Source organism: Schistocerca cancellata, chromosome 4 (genome assembly GCF_023864275.1).
Source record: "Schistocerca cancellata isolate TAMUIC-IGC-003103 chromosome 4, iqSchCanc2.1, whole genome shotgun sequence".
In the NCBI taxonomy this organism is placed as follows: domain Eukaryota; kingdom Metazoa; phylum Arthropoda; class Insecta; order Orthoptera; family Acrididae; genus Schistocerca; species Schistocerca cancellata.
The window spans coordinates 206,497,002-206,523,900 of NC_064629.1; the positions used below are offsets into that span (position 1 = coordinate 206,497,002).

At 37.7% G+C, this 26,899-nt stretch overlaps 1 protein-coding gene across 2 annotated transcripts in view; it reads left to right on the forward strand.

Annotated features, from left to right (window-relative positions):
- Positions 1-26,899, forward strand: part of LOC126183627 (glycine receptor subunit alpha-2) — a 515,719-nt gene that overhangs the window by 475,594 nt on the left and 13,226 nt on the right. The gene's annotated exons all lie outside the window — the stretch shown is intronic.

The window sequence follows — 26,899 nt, forward strand, 5'->3', positions numbered from 1 at the left end:
AAGTTGAACATCTTTTAAATTTTAAAATGGTATCTGACACTCAGGTGTCCAGCTAAATGTAAAAACTTTTTGCAATAATTTTGTTAGTGGTTATGCCACTCCAGCAAACCCCTTCACAAATTTTCTATGATAGTTTGCTAATCGAAGGAAATATAGTAATTGTTTAACTGTCTGAGAGACCAGAAATTCATTTACTGCTGATGTAAGGTGTGGATCTGTCCTTACTGCATCTTGGCTAATTATGTGCCCCAGATAGTATACCTGTGATTGTACAGAGTGACACTTATCAATGTTAAGCATAAGTCAAGTGTTTCTCAACCTGTCAAATACCATTTCCAAATGATGAACAAGCTCTTCAAGGCTTTTTGTGAATATAACTATATTGTTGAGATACACCACTCATTTGTTTGATTTTACACATCTGAAGACTCCATCTAATAAACGTTCAAATGTAGTGGCTGCATTTTTCAGCCCAAAAGGCATTCTACAATACTGATAGTGACCAGAAGTCCTAGTAAATGCTGCTTTAGGTCTTTCCTCAGGGTGTACCTCAATTTGATGGTTTCCTCTTCTTAAATCTGGGGTCAAAAAGAACTTGCACTGAAACAAGTTATTTAATGTGTCAGTAATATTGGGGATTGGGCACACATCTGTTACTGTTTCTTATTTAAGAATCTATAGTAACAACAAAACTCAAACTTCCTGGCAGATTAAAACTGTGTGCCCGACCGAGACTCGAACTCGGGACCTTTGGTAGAGCACTTGCCCGCGGAAGGCAAAGGTCCCGAGTTCGAGTCTCGGTCGGGCACACAGTTTTAATCTGCCAGGAAGTTTCATATCAGCGCACACTCCGCTGCAGAGTGAAAGTCTCATTCTGGGAACAACAAAACTGATTTTTCTTTGTTCCATCTGGTGACTTCTTACCCACAATCATGACCATGGACTGTCCCTACGTTCTGTAGTCCCGTCTGATAACTGCTGATACACCATTCCCCTACTAAACGCTGTAAATGCTCAGGTAACTGGTACTGTTTTCTAAATACTGGTGGATGATTGCTTGTTGGTATTCTGTGTTGTGTGGTTGGTTTGGTGGGTAACACTCCTTGTCGATTGAACATATCTTTATACCATATTAGCACTGATTCAATTAATGACCTATCTTCACCCTGAAGGTGTTTTACTTTTTCTCACAATGCATGTATGTCAATAGTTTGCTCTGTACTGCCTTGTACCCTAGAATCCTGAGTATCCTCCTCTTCGAGAACTTCTAACATGCCTGTCAGTAATCCCTTTGGAAGACTTGTGTCATCTCCCCCAAAACTATCCAGGCTTATTTGCTCTATAAATTGACCATTAATATTCCTTGTACACATTATAAACCTACATAGAAAACAATGTTACTCATCGAACATATCATTACTTGTTAATGATTCTACCAAACACACTATACCCTGTGGAGTGTTACAAGCTACTTGGTACCCACATTAGTTTTCCTGTACCTGCATGTGCTCTGTCTCGCAAAACAACTTTTAATCCACTTATTCACAATTTATTTGATGTTGTCTTTGCAATGAATGCATCTTGTGATACAGAAACATTTGTAACTGTTTTATCAAATGGAAATAACTGACTGTTGAGTTCAATCATCCATTTCCAAAGGTTTATTCTAGCACAATGCCTAACCAGAAAATCTAATCCAATTATCACAGTGACACCTTGTCCCACAGTTGGCAACACTTACATTTTCTCATGAAACTTTGTGTTTCCTATTTTAAACCTGAGCCTTGTTGTCCTGATTGTATCAATTGCATTGCCACCTATTGCACGCAACTTATACCTTGGCTCTTGTAACCTGCTCTCATCCAGGAGGTCCAGAACGACTACCAATACATGCCACCCTATATCTACCAAAAATTCATATTGCTTCCTTTCAAACAAGCCACTGATGAACAACCCATCTATGAGTGTGCATTGAATGTACTTCTATTTAAGGAAATGTTTCTCAACGGGAGGAAGACCCATTGTAATATAATGATTTCTTTTTCCCATTATAGTAACCATCTTTGTTTGACCTACACTCCTGTGCCTTATGACCAACCTATTGTCAATTAAAACATTGTGTTTGGTGACACTGTGCTTTGAAATGTCCCTTCTTGCACAGCAATAACATTCTTTGTTCAACTTACTTGTTACTTACTTGTTCAACACAAACATTTTCTGATCATACTGAGACTTAGTAGCAGTATCTACCTCTTGCAGATAATTGGCTACTTGCAGCACTGCTGCTACATCTTATGGATTTTCCATTCTCACTCTGCAAGAAAATTCTGAAGAAATCCCTCTCAAGAACACATTCAATGCGATATCCTCAGCCCCTCTCAATAAAACTACGTTAGCATCTGGTTTGTTAGTCAACTCATAAGTTTGGGCATTCAACTTGTGTATCCTGTCCAAAAACACTTCAACTGTCTCATTTGGTAATTGTCTCATATTACTTAACTTTTCTCAAAAGAAACTAGCACTAATTTGTTTTCTGTACTATTGCTTTAAGCCATTTACAAACTCTGTAAATGTGATTACTTCACTGAAAACGTCATGGTACCTGATGTACATCTTAGTCTCACCTGACAAATGCAATACAGCCATTGGCAGTGATGCTTGCTCAGACCAGTTGCACAAGGTGGCTGCAGATAACATGTCCTGAATAAAAATAATGACAGCCTCTGATGTTTTGCCAGAAGAAAAGGAAAGAAGACTAGCAGCTACAAGATCCATGGATGGCGAAGATACTGCCAGTATTATTAAATTTTACTATGATCTGATTGTGAAGGATCTCTCATTTGATTATGTAACTGCTGTGCCATTTGGTCATCCTGTTCTTTTAATAATTTAACCTGCTCTGTGAGAGTTGGATGCCCACATTTGTGCCATATTTGTTAAGTTTCTTTGTCTATCACAGTAAGCATTATACACCACACACAGTATACACTATACTGAATATCAAAATTACTTCATCTCATCCACACCCAGTGACAGTTAATAGAGCTCTCTTTTGCTGACCATACTGTAAGTGGAATATATTACAAGAATAAACCTATCACAAGGCATTAAGTGACTAGATAAATTACAAATTTTACAATCCACTGGTACAAAATACACTTTACTGTAATTTCCCTTAAAGGCAGATATTAACTTTTCTTAATCTGGACATGATCATTACCAAAACATACTTCTGTGAGAAACAAAGCTTTTCAGTGACTCACCCCACAAATGTTGTAACTAGTGGTAAGGCTCTGTATGAATCACTTCGTATAGCCTTCTGATGTAGATGCTGCAAGTGTCAGACACACAATCGCTTCCTGGCAGCAATTTTGCAATGGGTGACTATTGGGTGGGCATAAGTAGAGTGGGTTCCATGTTAGGAGGCACTCTCCCAGTTTGCTCCTTGCCAGTTTTCCACGGAAGGATGGTAGTGACCTGTGGTCACCAGTAGACACAGTGAAGGAAGATTCAGAATTAGTTATTTATTTCCATAAAAATACAAGTAGCATCTTGACTTGTGGTTGACATTGCCTCCCAATACCCACTGAGGAATCTCATTTAAGTGGCCTTCAGCCTGCTCAAGGCAGCTGACACCGCACACTTCAGTCCAGCCAGCTGCTGTACTCTGAGTTCACCACTTGCAGTGGCCCCGGCACTGGCTGTAATGTGATACCATGGCAGTGTGTGATGGCAGCACATGTATTGAACTTACACAAGCCAACTTCGGAGATGATCTGTCCCCTCCCACTCATCATCCTTCTTTATCATCCGTCATACCACAATGACAGTTGCCGTGTAGCCATGAGGTTCGACAATATTGACCTGCCATCCAGGTAGGCCCTATTCAGTTCACTAGAATGTGGACAATGATAGGGTCCTGATTGTGATGGGATGGAAAGATATCCTGATCCTCCCATCTGTGACAGAGGCAGACTGTGGTGTTGAACTCTGCGACTGGTGATTGTGGTGAGGTAGCCATCTCTCCAAGTAGCACCTGTTGTTGTCTATTGATAACAGACTTGTGCCAGACATCACTTTGCTGTAATCAAGAAATTGAGTGCAAATATCATGTATGCCAATGATCCATCTGACTGACTGCCTTATGAGCTAAACTGCTCAGTATTTATGGAGTGAAGTAGTGGCTAACGTTTACCTGATGTCATTTGTCATTTCTGCATAGAGCTTGCTATAATGAAGGTATCAGTGGTTTTCCATCTTGTGTGCTTGGTTATATTACAGAACTGGTTTTAAAAACTCTTGGTACTGTTTGTTGCATTTGCCTTAGCCTTTCTTTCATCTTATAATGAAGGTATTGTGACCCTGTTTGGTTGCTCTGACCCACTACATTCTGCTGTAGTCTGCTGCCTGACTCGCCAGAAATGCTGATGTCATGTTTTGCCCTGACCCAGTTGCAGTGTCAGCAGTGCCATAATGCAGTGAGATAGCTTTGCTCTGGGACCTGGAAAATTTTACCTGTTTTAGTGCCCTATACAAGGTTGACATGCAACAGTGGGTATCAACTGCTTTCTAGAAAAATAGTATTATACAAAATGTGGGCTACTTTCCAAACCTAGAAGGTAGCCTAAACTTTGGAAAAGTCTTTCTAGCCCAGTTAAATGTATATAGCTCAAGAAAAAAGTAATAGAGGTCACCTCCTCTTCAGGAAAGACACTACTGGGCATTAAAATTGCTACACCACAAAGATGACATGCTACAGACACGAAATATAACCAACAGGAAGTAGATGCTCTGATATGCAAATGATTAGCTTTTCAGACCATTCACACAAGGTTGGCACTGGTGGCGACACCTACAACGTGCTGACATGAGGAAAGTTTCCAACCGATTTCTCATACATAAACAGCAGTTGACCAGCGTTGCCTCGTGAAATGTAGTTGTGATGCCTTGTGTAAGGAGGAGATATGCATACCATCACGTTTCTGAATTTGATAAAGTAAGATTGCAGCCTATTGAGATTGCGGTTTATCGTATCGCGACATTGCTGCTCGCGTTGGTTGAGATCCAATGACTGTAAGTAGAATATGGAATTGGTGGGTTCAGGAGGGTAATACAGAATGCTGTGCTGGATCCCAATGGCCTCATATCACTAGCAGTTGAGATGACAGGCGTCTTATCATCATGGCTGTAATGGATCGTGCAGCCACGTCTTGATCCCTGAGTCAACAGATGGAGATGTTTGCAAGACAACAACCATCTGCACGAACAGTTCGACGACATTTGCAGCAGCATGGACTATCAGCTCAGAAACAATGGCTGTGGTTACCCTTGACGCTGCATCACAGACAGGAGCACCTGCAATAGTGTACTCAACGATGAACCTGGGTGCATGAATGGCAAAACGTCATTTTTTCGGATGAACCCAGTTTCTGTTTACAGCATCATGATGGTCGCATCCGTATTTGGTGACATCGCGGTGAATGCACATTGGAAGCGTGTATTGGTCATCGCCATACTGGCATATCACCCGGTGTGATGGTATGGGGTGCCTTTGGTTACACAACTTGGTCACTTCTTCTTCACATTGACGGCACTTTGAACAGTGGATGTTACATTTCAGATGTGTTACGACCCTTGGCTCTACCCTTCATTCGATCCCTTCGAAACCCTACATTTCAGCAGTATAATGCACAACCGCATGTTTCAGGTCCTGTACGGGCCTTTCTGGATACAGAAAATGTTTGACTACTGTCCTGGCCAGCACATTCTCCAGATCTCTCACCAATTGAAAACATCTGGTCAATGGTGGCCGAGCAATTCGCTTGTCACAATACGCCTGTCGCTACTTTTGATGAACTGTGGTATCATGTTGAAGCTGCATGGGCAGCTGTACATGTACACACCATCCAAGCTCTGTTTGACTCAATGCCCAGGCATACCAAGGCCATTATTACGGCCAGAGGTGGTTGTTCTGGATACTGATTTCTCAGGATCTATGCACCCAAATTGCGTGAAAATGTAATCACATGTCAGTATTAGTATAATATATCTATCCAATGAATACCTGTTTATCATATGCATTTCTTCTTGGTGTAGCAATTTTAATGGCCAGTAGTGTATGTTGAAATCAACCCAGAGTCATGTTACACAAAGAACCATAGTCCAGTCCACCACTCTATCATGAAGCTCACAACAGAGAAGGCTGTCTGAAAATGTCAACACACTACCTTTATCCAGTGTTGATGCAAAGGTAAATGCTAGCAGTCAGTCTGTGGGCAATGCCAAAGAAACTCCATCATCACCCAGAGCTGATGTGGTGTCCAATACAAGCAGCCCATCCATAGCCAACACCAAACATCTCCTTCTCCATCTGCAGCTGACAGAGTGTCCAGTACAATCAGCCAGTCTATGTACAGGACCAAAAAAGATCCTTCTCCATCAAGAACATATTTGGTGCCAAATACAAGCAGCCAGGTTGTGTGTCATAGGTGTATTAACAAACCCGCTGCACATGTCTCCACTATGACCAGAAAACCACCAGGGAGAAGCAGTCATCTTTTTTATGGTTAGCAGTAAGGAAATCTCTTCGTCACCTACACCTGGAACCAGAACCATCCAAAACCTAACAGGAAGTGTGAAGTACACCACTCCATGTGGTGCAAGACTACAAAAGGGAAATGAACAAACTGATTTACTACTGCAGAACAGTTCAGACTAACATTTATATTATAATGATCCACTATTAGTTTTACATGTAAATATAATGTCCCTAAAAATTAAAATTAATTATCACAGTATTCCATTGGGAAAAAACAAAAATAATAAATTGTGATGAGGGATGGGTTCACAGCCTTGATGTAATTACTAAACTGGTTGTTTCCACTTAAGTTTGTTAATTATCTTTTTATTTCCATTTATTGTAACTGCAGTTCTGAGCACTACCCCTCAACTTTAGACAGAAGTCTCAAATACAATATGTACACAGGCATAAACATAGTTTCTAGTCCAAACATCAAACCAGTATCAAGGATGTCGAAGTCATAAGGTACATGCATAATCAGAAAACCAGATAAAAACCATAAAAGCAACATGTTTCTTACAAATGTAATAGCAATTGCAGTTTTGACTATTACTTTAGGCAGAAGTAAAAATAAGGGAAGAAAGAAGTACTCAAGGCTACCAAGTAACTGAAATGCATTGATCTGCTATTAGAGTATGCAGGGCAAAATTTCATTTGCCTATACCATTGTTTTGAATTAGCAGAGACCTGCCAGGTTAGTTGAGAGTGCTAATGTGCTGCTTTCTGGACTCAGGTAGGCACACTGGCCCCAGATCGAATCCGGCCAGCGGATTAATGAAGAGGGCCAGTGTGGTTTTTAGGCAGTTTTCCGCATCCCACTAGGTGAATACCAGGCTGGTCCCCATGTCCCACCTCATTTACATGACTCACAGACATCTGAAACACGTTCACACTATTTCATGATTTACCCTAGACGCAGAAAGCTGGGGTATACTATTTTATACTGGAGAGTACAGGGTGACAGCAGGAAGGGCATCTGGCCATCCCTTCAATTTAACCATGCCAAATCTGATTGTAACCATGCTGACTCTGCGAACTGCAGGTCAAGGCACAAGCAAAAGAAGATTGATTTGAATTTGCAGAAAATGAAGAACATTGTCAGGAAAAAAGTAAAGGGCAAACATAAACATAAAAAAATGATGTTTATTCCCTGAAAGTAAGTGATATGAAATACAATATCTTTTAAGTGTAATTTTGTAAATAAGTTGTCTGTTTGTGTGATGTAATGTGTGAATAATGCAGTGGTCTTTTAAATGTGACATGCAGTAAGTGGATCAAAGGTTTCTATCTAGTCACTCAACAACAAACATCATGTGGCAACAGAAGACAGCAAAAGGACAGCTGAAATTTTAAATTTCACATTTAAAAAAATAATTCATGCAGGAGGATCTCACAGACATACCATAATTTGAGAATCGCACAGTCTCCATATGGAGGACATAGAAATAGGCATCCCTAGTGTTGAGAAGCAACTGGAAACATTGAAAACAAATAAGTCAACAGGTACAGACAGATTCTTAGTTTGGTTTTGCAGAGAGTACCCTGTGGCATTGCCCCTTCTTAGCTTGCACTTATGAATCTCTCTGCCAGGGTAAAAACCCAAGCAACTGGAAAAACTCACAGGTAGCTACTGAATATATGATAAAAGCAGGAACAGATGCACAAAATTACAGACTGATGTCCTTAATATGGATATGCTGCAGAATTCTTGAACATATTCTGAGTTTGAATATAGTAAATGTCCTTGACCCAGAAATGTTTCCACCCACAAATCACCACAGGTTTAGAAAGCATTACCTGTGCAAAATTCAGCTTTCCTTTTCTCGCATGATATACTGTGAACTGTGGGTGATGGTCAACAGGCAGATTACATATTCCTAGATTTCTGGATCATGTTTGACATGGTGCCCCACTGTAGACTGTTAGTGAAGATCCAAGCAAATGGAATAGGTTCCCAGATATGTGAGTGGCTAAGAGACCTCTTAGATAATAGCAAACGGTATGTGTCCTCAATGCAAGTGTTCATCAGTGACAAGGATATCTTCAGGAGTGCCCCAGGGAAATGTAAAGGGACCACTCTTGTTCTCTGTATACATAAATGATGTGATGGATAGGTTGAGCAGCAATCTGTGACTGTTTGCTGATTACACTGTAACATACAGGACAGTATTGTTGTTGAGCAATTACAGAAGGATACACGATGACTTAGACAGAATCTATATTTTGTGTGATGAATGGTAGCTTGCTCTAAATGTAGAAAAATATAACTTAATGTAGATGAACAGGGAAAACAATTCTGTAATGCTTGAATAGAGCATTAGAGACGTGCTGCTTGGCATAGTCATGTTGATTAAATATCTAGGCATAATGTTGCTAAGCAATATGAGATGGGATGAGCTTGTAATGATGGCACTGGATAGTTACAATTTAAGTGCAGCTATTTACAGAAGTCCAGTGTGGGCTGTGATTATCATATGAGAGCAAAATTTTGTAGATATTCTAATATGTTAATGCAGAACCAATTTATCCTGGAAAAAAGATTAGTTCCCATTTTGGCCACCAGGTACATTTCTGACACTGTGAATGCAAGAAAGACATTTAGAAATGTTTCCATGTGTAATAGGTTAGCAACAAGATGTTGACAGAAAAGGTCAAACAAGTGAGAAGGGCATAATATTGATTTTATTGTTAACTACCTCTTACACAATTTGTCCAATATGAGCACCAGATATGTCAACAAGATACTGTACATTGGCAGATGTGCACTTAGTGGCCAATATTTGAACTAATTTTTTCCATAATAAATTGGTTCTGCATTAATGCATTAGAATATCTACCAAGTTCTGTTGTCATACGGTAACTACAACCCACACTGGACCTCCATGATTAGCTGCACTTTAATTAAAACCACCTGCTGGTAGAAGGTGAGGCAAATGGTCAACTTAAGTTCATTGGGGGAGTTTTAGGAAAGTGTAGCTTATCTACAAAGGCGAAATGCAAAAAACTTAAGTGACCCATTCGTAAGTACTGCTCGAGCACTCAGGATCTCCACCAGATAAGATTAAACATATACAGCAAAGAAATATTATAATGAAGATGCTTTGTGAACTCAAATCAGAATCTCTGAATGGAAGATGACATTCTTTTCACAAAACACTGTTGAGAAAGTTTAGAGAACAAGGATTTTCAACTAACTACAGAAAAGTTCAACTACAACCCATGTACATTTCATATAAGGACTGCAGAAACAAGATAAGAGAAATTAGGATTTGGAGGGAGACATAAAGACAGATTTTTTCCCCTTGCTCCATTTTGGAGTGGAATGACTAGTACTGGTATATGATTTTTATTTTTTTATTTACACGTTATGTTCCGTAGGACCAAATTAAGGAGCAAGTCTCCAAGGTTATGGAACATGTCAGTACATTAAATTACAACATAAAAATAATAACAGATAAAAATAAAATGTTTAACAGATAAAAATAAAATGTTTATGAACCCAAAAAAGTCAAGCTGAAGTAAAATGTTTCTGAACCCAAAAAAAGTCAAGCCATAAGTTTAAGTACACGCAATCAACAGTATAACATAAGAATCAGCTTAATTTTTCAAGGCTCTCCTCAACCAGATATAAGGAGTTATCCATGAGGAACACTTCAGTTTTGATTTGAAAGTGTATGGATTATTGCTAAGATTTTTGAATTCTTGTGGTAACTTATTGAAAATGGATGCAGCAGTATACTGCACACCTTTCTGCACAATTATTAAGGAAGTCCAATCAAAATGCAGGTTGGATCTATGCCGAGTATTAACCATGTGAAAGCCTCTTATTCTTGGGATAAGCTGATATTGTTAACAAGAAATGACAGTGAAGAATATATGTATTGAGAGGTCAATGTCAAAATACCCAGACTAGTAAACAGGGGTCGACAAGAGTTTCATGAACTTACACCACTTATTGCCCGAACTGCCAATTTCTGAGGCAAAAATATACTTTCAGAATGGGAAGAGTTACCCCAAAATATAATACCATATGACATAAGTGAATGATAATAAGCAGACTAATTTTAGTGTCGAACAGTCACTTACTTCAGATACTCTTTGAACAGTAAAAATGGCAGCGTTAGGTCTTTGAACATAATCCTGAACATGGGCTTTCCACAAGAGTTTACTATCTATCTGAACATCTAGAAACTTGAACTGTTCAGTTCCACTAATCATATGCCCATTCTGTGAAATTAAAACATCAAGTTTTGTTGAATTGTGTGTTAGAAACTGTAAAAACTGAGTGTTACTGTGATTTAGCATCAGTCTATTTTCTACAAGCCATGAACTTAGGTCATGAACTGCACCATGTGAAACCGAGCCAATGTTGCACATAACACTCTTTACTACGAAACTAGTGTCATCAGCAAACAGAAGTATTTTAGAGTTACCCATAATACTAGAGGACATATCATTTATACAAATAAGGAACAGTAGTGACCCCAACACTGATCCCTGGGGCACCCTCCATTTGACTGTACCCCACTTAGACCCCACACCACAGCCATTCTCAATACTGTGAATCATGACCTTTTGATGTCTGTTGTTAAAGTAAGAGGTGAACCAATTGTGAGCTACTCCCTGTATTCCATAATGATCCAACTTCTGGAGCAATATTTTGTGATCAACACAATCAGACGCCTTAGTTAAATAAAAAAAATATGCCTAGCATATGAAACCTTTTGTTTAACCCATCCAGTACCTCACAGAGAAAAGAGAATATAGCATTTTCAGTTGTTAAATGACTTCTAAGGACACACTGTATATTTGATAGCCATTTAAGTGATACAAAATGATCACATATCCTTACATACATGGCCTTTTTAATAACTTTAGCAAACACTGATGGCATAGAAATTGGTCTAAAATTGTCTATATTATCCCTTTCTCCCTTTTTTATAAAGTGGCTTTACTACTGACTACTTTTATCGTTCATGAAACTGACCATTCCTAAAGGAAAAATTACAAATATGGCTAAGTACAGGGCTAACTTGTGCAGCACAGTACTTTAATATTCTGCTAGGCACTCCATCATATCCATGAGAGTCCTTAGTCTTCAGTGATTTAATTATTGACTCAATCTCCCACTTGTCTGTATCACAGAGGAGTATTTCAGACACCGATCTCAGAAAGGGATTTGCTAAGAGAGTTATATGATTCCCAATAGAAACTAAATTTTATTTAATTCACCGTCTACCATACACAGTATGGTGGTTCATGGAATACATATGTAGATGTAAATATAGTATGTTCTGTAAATACAGTAAATAAATAGAAGAAATGTGATTCCTGGATTATCTTTGTTTTTCAGTTATCCATGCAGTCTCAGAGCTACATTAAACCAGATAATTGAGAGCTTGCTGTACTTCAGGGTCCTTACTTCTTCTTTCTATTTTGTATATTTTGCCTTTTTGTTCTGAAAATAATCTGACACTCATCATGAATCATGGTTTCTTTGAAGACTCCCATTTAACTTTTTTAACTGATTTGTAAAATGCTTACAAACTTATTGAGACATGTATTGAATATAGAGCTGATGCAAGGCTCATCATGAATTTCACCATTTTTTTTTTAAAGGCTTCTATGAAATCTTTCATTTTTGTCATCAAACACCCTCATTGTTTTCTGTGAGTGTTTTTGGACTGTACATTAAGCTATGCTATGTAATGTAGCTAGCCATGCAGTGTGACCTGATGACAGTAAAAGCATGATTTGTTTAACTTCTGCTAGTTGTATGAATACATTATCTATCAGCATACTACAGTCATGAGTTAAATGCTCAAGTAGAGTAACTTATGACTAATACTACATATTACCTGGTATAAAGCATTGCTTCTCCTACCAGACTCCTCTAATAAAATAAAATAATAAATTTGCACCAAGATCAGCATAAACCAAGAATTCCTCTTCTTTCTTTCTTTCTTTCTTTCTTTCTTTCTCTCTCTCTCTCTCTCTCTCTCTCTCTCTCTCTTTATAAATCTTTTTAATGTGACAACTCTTCCTTTATCCAAATGGATATACACTGGTATGCAACAATTAAGGATGAAAATAACTTTCACATGATTTGTTACTGCCAAGAAACATATATTGATGACACTTTGACCATACATAGAAAGAACTGATATGGTATAGTACAGAAGGTAACTGAAAGAAATATGCAGTGAGATGAACAAAAATGACACTGTTATTCAAAGACAAAAAGTACATTGAGTCACCGTGATTTATGATGGTCATCTTGACATTATAAAGAGCGGTACATGTTTCTTAATAGGGTGTGTGATCATCTTGGACAGCAATGCATGTTCTGCAATTTCCTTCTATGCTGGCCACAAGGTTGGTGAGGAGTTCTTTTAGTAGGGCATTCCATTCCTCCTCCAGTGCAGTTGACAACTTCTGGATGGTCATTGGTGCATATGGACATACTGCAGTACATCTCCCCACCACATCCCATACATGGTCAGTGTGATTTAAGTTAGAACAGGCACACTAGTCCATTCACCAAATATGCTCGCATTCCAAGAGCTCCTCAAACTGCATTGTTTGATGTGCTCATGCAATGTTATCCACAGAAGTCAGGGCCAAATGCATGCCTAAAGAGATGCAGATGGGGATGCAGTACAGTGATACAATAACAGTGAGAGGTGAGAGTACTGTGTTCAAGGATTTGGAGATCAGTATGTCCATGTAACATTATACCTCCCCACAATGTGGCAGCAATCATGTTCGACAATGCTCCTGGATGTGTTACATGTTCCCACCTGTTACCATGTGAGAGTTCATCTGTAATCACCACCCAGACTGAATCTGACTTCATCCAAGAAGATCACATGACCCGCTCTTCATTGCTGTAGTCCCTTGGCACCATTACAAATAGTGCCAATGATGTGTAGGTGTCATCAGAATATCAAGTACAGCTCACCCATCAAAGAAATAACCCCCATGCATTTACTGTGCCATTGTGGATCATGAGTTTGCATGCCTTTCCATACTGTTAAATGTGGTTGCAACTACACCTGCTGTTGACCGGGGCCCCTTCTTGTCTCTTGCACAATGGAGTGGCCATCTCCTTCTGTAGCTGATTATGGTTGACCCTCTCTTCTCCTTAAGACAGCAGTACTTGTGGTTTGGAATGCTTCCCACACATGTAAAACATTGCTGTGAACAGTACCAAAATCCTCCTCCTTCCAGTTTTCTGATTCATCCCCAGGTCAATTCAACCAAATGTCATCTCTAGGCCATATTGTAATGAAGAACATGACCACAATGCACCATGATTGACAAATACTGTCTTTTCTGTTCCTTCACCTGCCTTGTGTTGCATGGCCAGTCGCTTTTGGCAGCATAGTCACATTGACCTCACATCATACATTGTCTAACTTTCTGTGCACAACTGGGAGACCTCTGGCAACATGATTCCACACTTCCATTCATTTCCACTGAGTATTTAATATTTTATGTTAATTTATTCATCTTGTCCTTGAGTTTTGCAGAGTAGTGTATATTCAGAGGCATGGAGTTTGCTCCCTCCAGTCATCCTGATGTAGATATGCTGCGGATTTCTGAAATCATTATAGGCAAATTCCAGGATGGTTCCTTTACCATGACCATGGCCAACTGCTTGTCCTACCCTTATAAAATGGGGACTGATGACCTCAGATGTTAAGTCGCATAGTGCTCAGAGCCATTTGAACTCTTATAAAAACATACTTATACATCCCTGTATGTACATATAAAGTGAGCTATTTACTTACATTGTATTCCAATGACAAATCCTATATCATTGTAACATGATCCCAGGATGAATGAATGAATGAATGAATGAATGAATAAATAAATAAATATGTGGTTATGTGTCCATGAACAGACAATTAACAACAAAATTACTGTATAGTTTCTACCCTCTATTATTGTGATGAAGCAAGTTGACTTAAAAATTTTCTCTGCTCTAATGAGATGAATTTGGAGTCTCCACCATTTAATTGATTTTAATGTTGCATGTCTGAATTCTGAGTTTAACAATAAAACTGTTGTGTCACCTTACCCCAGTAACCATGGGGAATTGAGCTTGTATACATGTGGCCATATGTATACACTGGGTGTCACTCCTAAGAGTCACCAGGTTCATTTTTTCTGATGTGAGGACAGGCATTTTCAATTTTGTTTATGCATTGTGTAGCTGGGGTCAGCTGAAACAATCACTGCTCATCACATTTTTCATGTGATGCCCATTGTCGAAAACAAGTGTCAGTTTGTTTCCCATTACAAATAAAATTATTTTTATTTCAGAATTTTACATGCCAATTTGATACAGAGCACCCAAATTAGCCTGGTCTGATATTTGTTTTATCGATATGTATTAGCACAAACAGTAAAACACAAAGAATAAACAGCTACGCAGCAGTGACTCAATAGTGCTGCACGCTTGGTACTAGCATTCAGCATGGGCCAGGGCAATGTTGTCACTGCTGGAGTGCTGGTTATTCATTGAGTTTGACTGCCCCTGTTAATAAATATCAACAAAACAAATATTGCACTAAACTAATCTGAGGCTGCTATATTGAATGAGCCTGTGAGCACTTCTTCATCTTCACTACTGTGAAACAAACCTTTCCTACTGCATGCTCTTTGCTTTCCATATTTTGATAGATGGTAGTATGGACCAAAACAAGGAAAAAAGTCCAGTTAACTTGGGCACTTACCTTAGGAATACATTTTATAGCCAATGTTTACTAGACTCTTTTGTTTTGAATAACCGTTCATGTCATGTACAGAAATCTCTACAGGAGCAGTGCCTAGAGGGCTGTAATACATTCATCACTTAATATTGTTTCTTGAAATTCTGTAAATGGGCATTTGTGCAGTAATTGGTGTATATTTTCAAGCATCTACCAATTCAGGTTTTTCAGCATTTCAGTGACACTGTTCCATAAGTCAAAGAAACCTATGATCAGTAGTGCTGTCCTTCTTTGTATATGTGTTCAACATCCCCTGTTAGTGCTATCTGGTATGACTCCCACACACTTGAGTAATATTTTAGGATAGGTTGCATGAGTGTTTGTAAACAATGTTCTTTTTAGACTGTCTACACCTACACAGTATTCTGTCAATGCACCAAAGTGTGCCATCTGCCTTACTGAACATATATGATCATTTTATTTAATATCCCCACAGATTGTCACAATTTCATATTTGTCTATGTTGGCTGGTTTCAAATATGACTTATTGCTATTGTAGTCTTAGGATACTATGTTTTGCATTTTGTGAAATGTACAATTTTACATTTATGAATATTGAAAGCAAGTGCTATGGTGACACAACAACTCATGAAAGTGATAGAGGAGGTGCGCCCACACATACTATATGTATAAAGGAGCCATATTCCAGAAATGGGGCATTACCCCACATATCAGTTATGACATAGATCATAACATCAGATCATCATCCAACAGCCATAATTATGGTGCCACACAAAGATAATAGAGACAAAGATACATCAACTGCATGATGAGCAAACAGTGACAATAGAAATATTAATTGCCTGAGGAATACTTTAAGCAACTAATCAATGTTTTCAGTACAGTCAGAACCCATAGAAATGTTAAAAACAGCAGCAATACTGTGTCAACAGAACAGACACATTTTTGTTCTGGATGCAACTATGAAACCAGCATTGTGGCATAGCAGAGTAACTAATGAAAGAAGACTCTGCCTTCTTCTTCTTGGCTTCCATGTCTTGAATAGGACTCTCAACCCACCTACTTTCCAAAATCGTGCATGTGTGGAAACAGATGTAGACATCAACCTCATAAACTTGAAAGTCAATGACCACATGTCAGACTGAAAGGTCTGTGAATGAATTTACAACAAGTGATGATAATCTCATTTATTTCACATACAGATGCAGGTAATGAATTACATGCTATCATCCAACTTGAGTGACTATAAAATCTATGCAAAGCAAATTAAGACCTTTTAGAGGAGAATTCAAGACATAACCACTGCAAGGGGCAGATTTAATGTTGATGCCAAAGCTGATGAATTTGTGTGAGTGTGGCAAACAGCACTTTTTGTGAGTGTTGCAAACAGCACAAGACAAGGCAATACAAATATTTGTTGGGAAGTCAAAAGAGTTTAAAATTCCCTGGAGTCTCAGTCTACTGTCTTGAAGATGTAGAGCAAGGCAGGCAAGAAGATACTACTAGAGAGCCTTGGTGGAAATAGAATGGCAAATAAGGCTGAGTTTCTATTGAACAGTCGAACAACAATATAAAGAACTGTTGCACTGAACAAGACTAGAACAGTGGGAGTTATATGTCAAGGACCAAATGGTATTAGATGTTTGGGGTTTTCCATCCAAACCTGTATCAAACAAATTCAATCACCCACTGCATTATCGATTATGAAATGATCCGATGGCATGATTACAATAGACTGGGAGACATCTTTGCAGTACCTACTCAGAACTCTGTGGCCAGATGATACAGTGATGGAAGACACAGAGTACTATCAGAATCTTCACTCTGCATTACTAGAGGAGCATTTGAATAATAGTGTTGCAATTCCACACATGTAGGAGGAAGTGAGTCTAGCAATAATGCATGACAGAATTGTGGTATCAGGTAGTGGACCAAATTGTAACATACACAACAGTGTTATTAAACAAATGTCTTTTACATGGATGGGAGGCCAAAATCTGGAAAATCTCAAAAATCATTATACTAAAGAAAAGGGGAAGACAAAGGTCAAGAGAATCAAAATCTTACAGGCTGATCTGTTTGGTAGATGCACTAGCCAAAGCACAGGAAAAGCATCTGTGTCACCACCTGTGGGACCCCAGACAGGTAATAGGCATGAGGCCCCTGCAGTATCATTTCAGGAAAGGGAAGCACTCTGAGGATGCAACAAATCATGCAATAAATATTGTGAACACTTCAGACAACAAGTACATTATAGGCATAATGATTGATGTAGCTAGGGCATATGGTAATGTTTGGTGGCTTGTCCTGTTCAAAAGGCTGAAACAAACAGACAGTCCCAGGTGTCCCTATAACAGCCCACAAGACTGTGACATAGGCAGGCAGATACAATTAGAATGGCCCAGAAAGAAAATTGTGAAGAAAAATCACCTAAGACTGCCTACAGGGCCTGTGGTCCAGAGTTCTGGGGTGTTGCCAGAGAGCCATTACTGAACCAGCTTCAGAGTATAACAGAAGCTAGAGGCTGCATTTCCTATGCAGATGATCTGCTAATTATGGTATCTGCCAACAAAAGGGCTAAATTTGAGGAAAATAGTTGGTTAGTTCTTAGGCAACCAAGTAATTGCTTCACAGAAAATAAAGTAAATGTAGTAACACAAAAAAAAAAAAGTTTATATTTTACTAGACGGAACATTTTTAAGATCAAGAATCTGCAAAATCAGAATAAATGACCAGCCTGTGAAAAGAAAAGAAGTATATAGGTACCTTGGTATTCATATTAATGAAAAGTAAAAATTTCATGTACAAGTAGAAATCATCTGTTAGATACACAACAAAATCCTGAACAAAATAGCAACAATTGGTCAAAGAAGTTTCTAGCTCCACTAAGTGCAATAAGAATGTACCACAACACAGCTTTAATGGCTACTGTGGGCTACTGGTTCAGTGGCTGGGCAGATAAAGCCAGAGAGGTAAGGATGGCACAGGCTCTATGATGAGCACAGAGAAGCGTATTCCTGCACCTAACAGGCACATATAGAACAACACCAACAGAGACTGCTGGTAATACTAAGCTTGGTACTTCTGGACCTAGCCATAAGAAAGATAGATGCACAGTATTGGCTAAAAAGAGTGAATATGATAAAGTATACTGAAAAATGAGAAATTTGTCTTGGTTCTGATAACAAGTACAACAACATAGTGTAGTGTTCTGTAATTTAGTGCAGTGTTGTGTAGCAGTGTAGTCTAGAATTATAAATTACAAAATTTGTAATCCAGCAATGCAGCCTAATACAGTGAACTGTAGTATGTGCCTTCTGCATTCCAGAGAACATATATCTGTGTGCCAGATGGCCAAACAGTGGCATGTAGAATTTTTTTCTCTTTCATTTAAAAAAACATTATTATTATTATTATTATTATTATTACTTTTTTATGTAGCTTTTTTCATAGAGTGCCCCTCCTTGAATACCATAATGCACAGTTATACAAACATATTTCAAATGCTATTAAAATATTGTGTGCTATATTCATGCCAATTCATGTTCTTATATTCTGTTCTTGTATGTACATAATGGACTAAAAGAAAATAGAAACTAAATAAATATACAAACATTGAAAGCAAGTTGCCAATCTCTGCACCACTTTGAAATCTTATCAAGATATGAATGGATATTTGTGCAGCTTTTTTTCAGGTAGTACTGCATCATGTGTATCCACAGCTCATGGTCTAGTGATTAATGTTGTTGCCACCAAATCATGGGGTTTTGTGTTCAATCCCTGGCTTGTTCAGAAGTTTTTTCCACTCAGGGATTGGGTGTTTGTGCTGTTCTCATCATTTTATCTCATTGTGTCAATTCACAAGTCACTGATGTGGTGTCAGATAGAAAGACTAGCACTAGTTGGCCCATCTATCCAAGTTGAGGTGTCCCAGCCAATAATGCCATACTATCATTTTGTGAGGTTACTATTGATGTATGACATGTCATTAATCTACATGAAGAGCAATGGCCACAACATATTTCTGCAGTGTGTTCCTGTACACAGCATGACTATTTTAGAATGCCATATAAACAAAACTATTCCACATTGACCTACATTATTACATAACATGTAGCAATATATATAAAAAATTCATTGATATCTACACCACTTGTATGTATGGCTGAAAAATTTTTCAGTAGAATAAATCATTAAACATTCTCCCTGTAAACAATATGTTTTCATAGTCACTATCATGACAAAATACTTGGTATAAAATGATAGTTGGGCCATCAAAAAATACATAGACAATTCAGTCATACAAGAAATCAGAGACATCCATGTGTTGTTTAATTTGTGTCTCATTAACACAGATGTGAAAAACCAAAAACAAATACAAGGAACTGAACAATGAATTAAGAACAGAAATTGAAAAAGCAAGACAAAGATGAACAAAAGGGAAGTGCAAGGAAGTGGAGAAAATGGGGAGAGAGGGAAAGTATGAAATGATGCACAGACTGACTATGGAGATGGTTTTTGAAAGTAAAAGAAGGAAGGCTAACATGGAAATAGAAAGAGCAGATGGTACATTAGCTGAAGAATCATGGAAGGTTGGGAGCAAATGGCACAAATATACAGAATATCTGTATAAGGTGGATCAAATACCATGTGAAATCAAGCTTAATGAAGAAAATGGAAAGGAGTACAGCATCTTGGTAGCAGAAGTAGAAAAGGCACTGAAGGAGATGAAAAATCAGAAGGCATGTGAAATCTATAACTTTCCAGTAGAAGTGCTGAAGAGTTTAGGTATCAGGGAGAGAAAAGAAATAGTGTGACCCGTAATGATACATATGACAAAGAGGACTCGCCCGATGACTTTCTTGCAACTGATAAAAAGAGAAGTGCCAAAAAATGTAAAGAGCATAGAACGATCAGCCTAATTTCTCACACTGCTAAAGTATTGCTGAGAGTGCTGAATAGAAGACTATATGGCAAGTTGAGCAGATGAGCAGATGGATTGGAAAGAAACAGTTTGGATTTATAATAGGAAAGGGAAAAAGAGATGCTACTGGCCTGTTAAAAATCATAGGGGAAATATATATTGATATAAGTGGAGAAATTTATGCTGTTTTTATTGAATTGGAAGAAGTTATTGAGAGACTACACTGGTACAAGCTGATGGATATTTTGAAAATGAAAGGAGTAGATTGGAAGGAAAGACAACTTGTACAGGATCTATATTTACAACAGAAAGTAAGAATAAGGATTGGAAATGAAAAGTCACAAGGAAGTGCTTTTGGAAGGGGTATTAGACAATGTTGTTGCCTCTCTCCTTTATTATTCAATGTACAATTGGAACAGATTATTGGAAAAGGCTTAGATGGAAAAAGAGGAGTGTGTCCTGGTGGAAAGAGAATTGAATGTATAAGATTTGCTAATGCCGTGGTATTAGTGGAAGAAAGTGAACAAATAGTAAATAAAATGCTGAAAGATCTGAATGAAGCTTGTGCAGAATGTGAGAAGGGAATCAATATAAGAAAAACAATGAGTATGGTGATCAGCAAAAGAAGGAGATTGGTGTATATTAAGACAGGACAATTTATTATGAGCTCAGTAATGGCACTTAAATATATTGGAAGTATCAACACTGAAGATTTGAGATGCCACTAGGAGGTGAAAACTTACATTGTAAAGCAAAAGACACAATTATGGTTGTCATCTGTGTGCTGAGGTCATCATCATTCCAATGATTTGCAGAGAAGGTTAAGATGACCAGCATTTTGTAGGGAGTTTCAATGAAGCTCACAGTTCCCAACAATGTACCCAGAACTGATCGAGGTCCCTTGATTCTGAGTAAAGTGGAAGGACTGAACCAGAGACTTTGAAGGTTCTGTGATAAGCTAGGCTGTAACTTTCTGGATTTGCACCATGGGATTAAGAACAGTAGGCTCCCCATAAATGGGTGAGGTGTGCACTCCACATCAGAGGCTGCTACCAGGTGGGGTGAATACAGTTGTCTCTTAGATTAGGCAACTCTCTGCCCAATCCCGATAACAATAGCTGTAGGAAACCCAGAAATATCAGTGTATGATCAAAAGAAATGAATCCCACAGGTGAGAGTATTAAAATCCTAGTGGTTAACTGCTGAAACATTTGCAATGAGGTGCCAGAGTTCGAATTGCACCTGAAAATCAGTGAAGCTCACATAATACTAGGTACAGAAAGCTGGTTGAAATCTGAAATTGATAGCAGTGAGGTTCTTGGAGAAAATTTAAGTGTATATCAAAAGGATAGGGTAATGGGAAATGGAGGTAGCATATTTGTCACAGCAGAGAAGAAACTCAAATCCACCAAGATAGAAACTGAAGCTGCATGTGAGACTCTTTGAGCAACATTCGGTATCATGGGTGGACATAAAGTGGTAATTGGTTCCTTCTATCACCCATCAGACTCATCTCCTGACATACCTGAAAACTTTGAAGACAACTTCAGTTCACCTGTACATTAAGCTCCCCAATCATACTGTAGTCATAGGTGGAGGCTTTAATTATCTGACAATCAGCTGGAAGAATTACTGTTTTGTTAGTGGTGAGTATGACATGACATCCTGTGAAACATTAATAAATGCCTTCTCTGGAAACTACCTAGAACAGATAACACAGAAGCCCACTCATGATGGAAATGCATTGGATCAAATGGCAACAAACTGACCTGACCTTTTTAAGGATGGCTACATCAAAACTGGTATCACTGACCATGATGCAGTTGTGGCAACAATGATTACCGAAGTACAAAGGACAACTAAGACAAGCAGAAAGACATATGGTCATCAAACTAGATAAATAATATCTTAATGAAGCACTTGAAACTTTCAACACAGTGCAGGAGCATGTAGAGGAACTATGGCTTAAGTTTAAAAGAATAGTTGACCATGTACTGGATATGTACCAATAGAACAGTTCATAATGGGAGGAACCCTCCATGGAATACAGTCACTGTAAAGAAACATCTGAAGAAACAGAAACTATTACATAACAGATATGGAGCAAAGCATAGAGAGATGATGAATGAAACATGATTGGCTGTCAATAGAGCAATGTATGAAGCCTTCAGTGACTACTGTAGCAGAATACTGTCAAATGATCTTGCACAAAACCCAAAGAAATTCTGGTTGTATGTAATGGCTGTCAGTGGCACCAAAGTTAGTGTCCAGTCCCCAACAAATGATACAGGAACTGAAATTAAGGGTAGCAATGCAAAAGCTGAAATGCTTAACTCCATTTTCAAATACTCCATTACAAAGGAAAACCCAGGAGAATTTCCCCAATATAATCCTCATACTACTGAAAAGACAAGCGAAATAATATTAGTGTCATTGGTGTTGAGGAACAGCTGAAATTGTTAAAACTCAACAAAGCTCCAGGGCCCAATGGAATCTCTATCAGATTCTGTATTGAATTTGCAGCTGAGTTAGTTCCTCTTGTAGCTATAATCTGTCATAGATTCCTTGAACAGAAAAATGCCAAGAGGGGTAGTAGAAGTGATCCACAAAACTACTGTCCAATATACTTGACATTGATTTGTTGTAGAACCTTAGAACATATTCTGCGCTCAAACATAATGAGGTATCTCAAACTGAATGACCTTCCCCATGCTAACTAGCATGGATTCTGCAAACATTGATCACGTGAAACCCAGCTTACACTTTTTTTACATGATGTACTGAAACCTTTGAATCATGACGGTCAGGTAGATGCAGTATTTATTGATCTGCAAAAAACATTTGACTCAGTATCACACCTAAATTTATTGTCAAAGGTATGATTATATGGTGTATCAAGTGAAATCTGTGATGGGATTGAGACTTTTTGGTAGAGAGCATGCACCATGTTATCTTGGATGGAAATTCATGTCTGAAGTAAGTTCAGGTATGCCCCAGATAACTATATTGGGACCCTTGCTCTTCATGTTGTATATTAATGACCTTGTGGACAATGTTAATAGTAACCTCAAAGTTTTTGTAGTTGGTACAGTTATCTGTAATGAAGTTTGAAATAAACTGCATAATATTCAGTCAGATCTTGATAAGATTTCTAAGTGGTGTGAAGACTGGCAACTTTCTTTAAATGTGCAGAAATGTCAAATTGTGCACTTCAGAAAATGAAAAAAACTTAATAGCCTGTGACAATAATATCAACATCTCACAGTTTGAATTGACCAACTCATACAGATACCAGGGTATAACACTTTGTAAGGATATGAAATGGAATGATTGTGTAGGCCTAGTGATGGGTAAAGCAGGAGACAGACTTCATTTATTGGTAGAATACTGTGGAACTGCAATCAGTCTGCAAATTAGGTTAATTACAAATCACTCATGCAACCCATTGTAGAATGTTACTCAAGTGTGTGGGATCCGTACTAGATAAAGCTAACAGGGGAATGGTCACAGGTTTATTTGCCCCATGGGGGAGTGTTGCAGAAATGCAGAAGAAACTGAACTGGCAGACTCTTGAAGACAGATGTAAACTATCCCAAGAAAATTTACTAACAAAGTTTCAAGAACTGGCTCTAAATAATGACTCTAGGAATATACTACAACCCCCTACATATCGATCACTAGGAATCAAGAGAACAAGATTAGAATAATTACAGGACACACAGAAACATTCAAACTATCATTCTTTCTGCATTCAATATGTTAATGGACTGGGAAGAAACTCCAATAACTAGTGCAATGGAACATACCCTCTGCCATACACTTCACATTGGTTTGCAGAGTATAGATGTAGATGTATTGAATACAAAGAGTAGATTATTAAGTGGCAAACTACATAATGGTCTGAGGAAAAGACCTGGCAAATGCGTTGTCTGGTGTGTGGCACTGTATGGGGCAGAAACATGGACACTGGGACAGAGGATAAAAAAGCTGAAAGCATTTGAAATGTGGGTGTGAAGGAAAATGGAGAAGATAAGCTGGATGGAAAGAGTGAGTAATGAAAGAGTACTGGAAAAATTTGGTGAGAGGAGATGACTGCTACAGGTTATAGGAGAAAGGAAGAAGAAATGGATGGGACATTTGTCAAGACAGGAGCGCTAGCTAACAGGTGCTTTGGAAGGTCCAGTTTATGGTAGGAGATTTAAAGGAAGGAGAAGATACAAGATGACAGATGACATAAAGGGAAACATAAATTATGTGGACCTGAAGAGAATGGCGGAAGACAGGAGAATATGGAGATTTACATGGGCAAATCTGCCTTTATGCAGAAAACTGATGATGATGGAAATCCAGAGAACAGATTTTTTATCAGGATAGATTACAGAAGTTGTTTTTTTGTATTAAGTGCCCTAATATTAATGGAAAGTAAGTTGTGGAAATTAAGATGTAGGATTTTATGTAATAATATAAAAGCAGTGCTTTCTTCAGTATTGCACCCCATATTTTTTTTTGCAACCTAGGTACAGTGAACATATTCTGTAACCATTTGTTTTTTGTACTACAGCTATTGATCACAATGTAATCATTTTTTGAGTGAATTTCTGATTAAGAAACAGAGTAACTGGGACTGTCAAAAAGAGAGACATGACATTTTCCAAACTAGGCATATTTGATTCTTGTGTAAAATGTTTAAACCTCATACATTTCTCTGGCATGTTCAACATCTATAAGGACTTCCTCCTTATGTCCCCATGAAGTGAACATCTAAGAACCAGAAATAAATGTGAGCTTGGGTCCAGTCTTTTCATTCTTTTTGTTAATAATTTGTCAGAAAAATTAACTAAAGGGTCAACAGTTTATTTTGCAGATGAAACAAATATCCTAATTAAGTCATGCCATGAAGACAGCCTACAAAAAACAGCTGCATATGTCATACAAAATTTAACACAATGGGTCAGAACAACTAAACTAATAGTAAATTCTGGAGAAACAGTGACAGTCAATTTCCACACTTCACAGAAACTCTGCCTAGCAACACCAACTTTTACCATGGATGAAAACTGTTTCATCTGTGAATGTGACCAAAATTTTTAAGTGCACTTATCCAGGACAACCTGAAGTGGGAGACACACCTGAAGAATGTAAATGAAAGGTTAAATATATTTACATATGATGTAAGAATCCTATCACAAAATACAAGCCATATATCACTGGTCACATTGTACGATGACAGTATCCTTCCACTAATGATATATTGAATTATCTTTTGGGGAAACTCAATATGAACCAGAAAAACATTTAGACTACATAAAAAGATTGTTAAAATAATAACACATGCTAAATTCAGAGACTCCTCTAGACCAATATTATAACTCTCAATGTACTGCCCCTTCATTTTTTGTATAGCTACGAAGTACTAATCTTCATAAAAGTAAGTTATTAAAAGAAGAAAATGTCTTCAAGCATAATTATGATTTCTACTATCATGATACTAGACATGTCAATAAAATAAGTAGAAACATTTGTAAGGGTGGAGTGTATCATACTGGCACTATGTTATATAACCACATGCCATCCTATCTGAAACAGATACAAAATTTACATAAGTTTAAAGTGAAACTGAAAGAGTACTGGCTTGACCACTGCTTCCGTTCTGTTCCTGAGTGTTTTGAGCACCAAGAAAGTGTAGCGTAATTGGTCACATATTCTCAACCATACTATTCTTGCAACCATTTTACAAATTTTATAATTATGTTGCCAATATTCAACATGAACTGAATGTTTTTTTTTTTTGTTTTTTGTTTTTTTTTTCTAAATCTCACTATGTATTAACTTGTATGTACTACTTCAAATCTGATGTATCCTATATTATTTGTACTAACTATGTATTAAACCCAATTTACAGGACAAATAGAGAAACACAAATACAAATGCCTTTATGGCTTATAGTGAATGACTGTTTTGTTACCATATATACAGCTCAGTTATTAGAAAACAGCTTTATTAAAACTGTTAAGATCTTGTAATCACAATTTGATACTAAAATATGAAAGCAACTATGTAATTGGTAGCATTAATTCTTTAATGGGCTATTTTTTATTGTGACATATGCTGAGACAATTTTAGATTATCTGTAAGATTTATTTACTTGTGACATTATTCCTTATTAAAATTAATAAAAAAAGTCTGAAGTGGTATAAATGAAAATCAAATTATATGGTAAAAGTTCTACAGCAATGTAATAGTAGCTTAATTTCAATGCAAGAAAGGTCTGCATGACTTACTTGCTTGTAGAATTAAGTAACAATACTGTAGGTTACAATTTCATTACAGAGTAATTAAATAATAACAAAACCAAGGGGTCACCATTATTTATTGAACTATTTACAATATGACTTAATGCTGTAACTGCAGCTTTTTTGTCAGAAGGAAATATCTATACATTCATTCTTACTGTGTGTTACAATGTATGTCTATTACACACCTCAATGACTGCACTTTCTCATCATCGTTGCCATTCACTAGTTGTGCACCATTGCATACTAGTGACATCATACAACATTTAACTAGACTCAGATTCCTTCTCGCTAGAATAAAGTGCTATGTAGGAAGTGATAGTATTAAATATGAGAACTGAAACTCATAGACCTCCATTTGAAT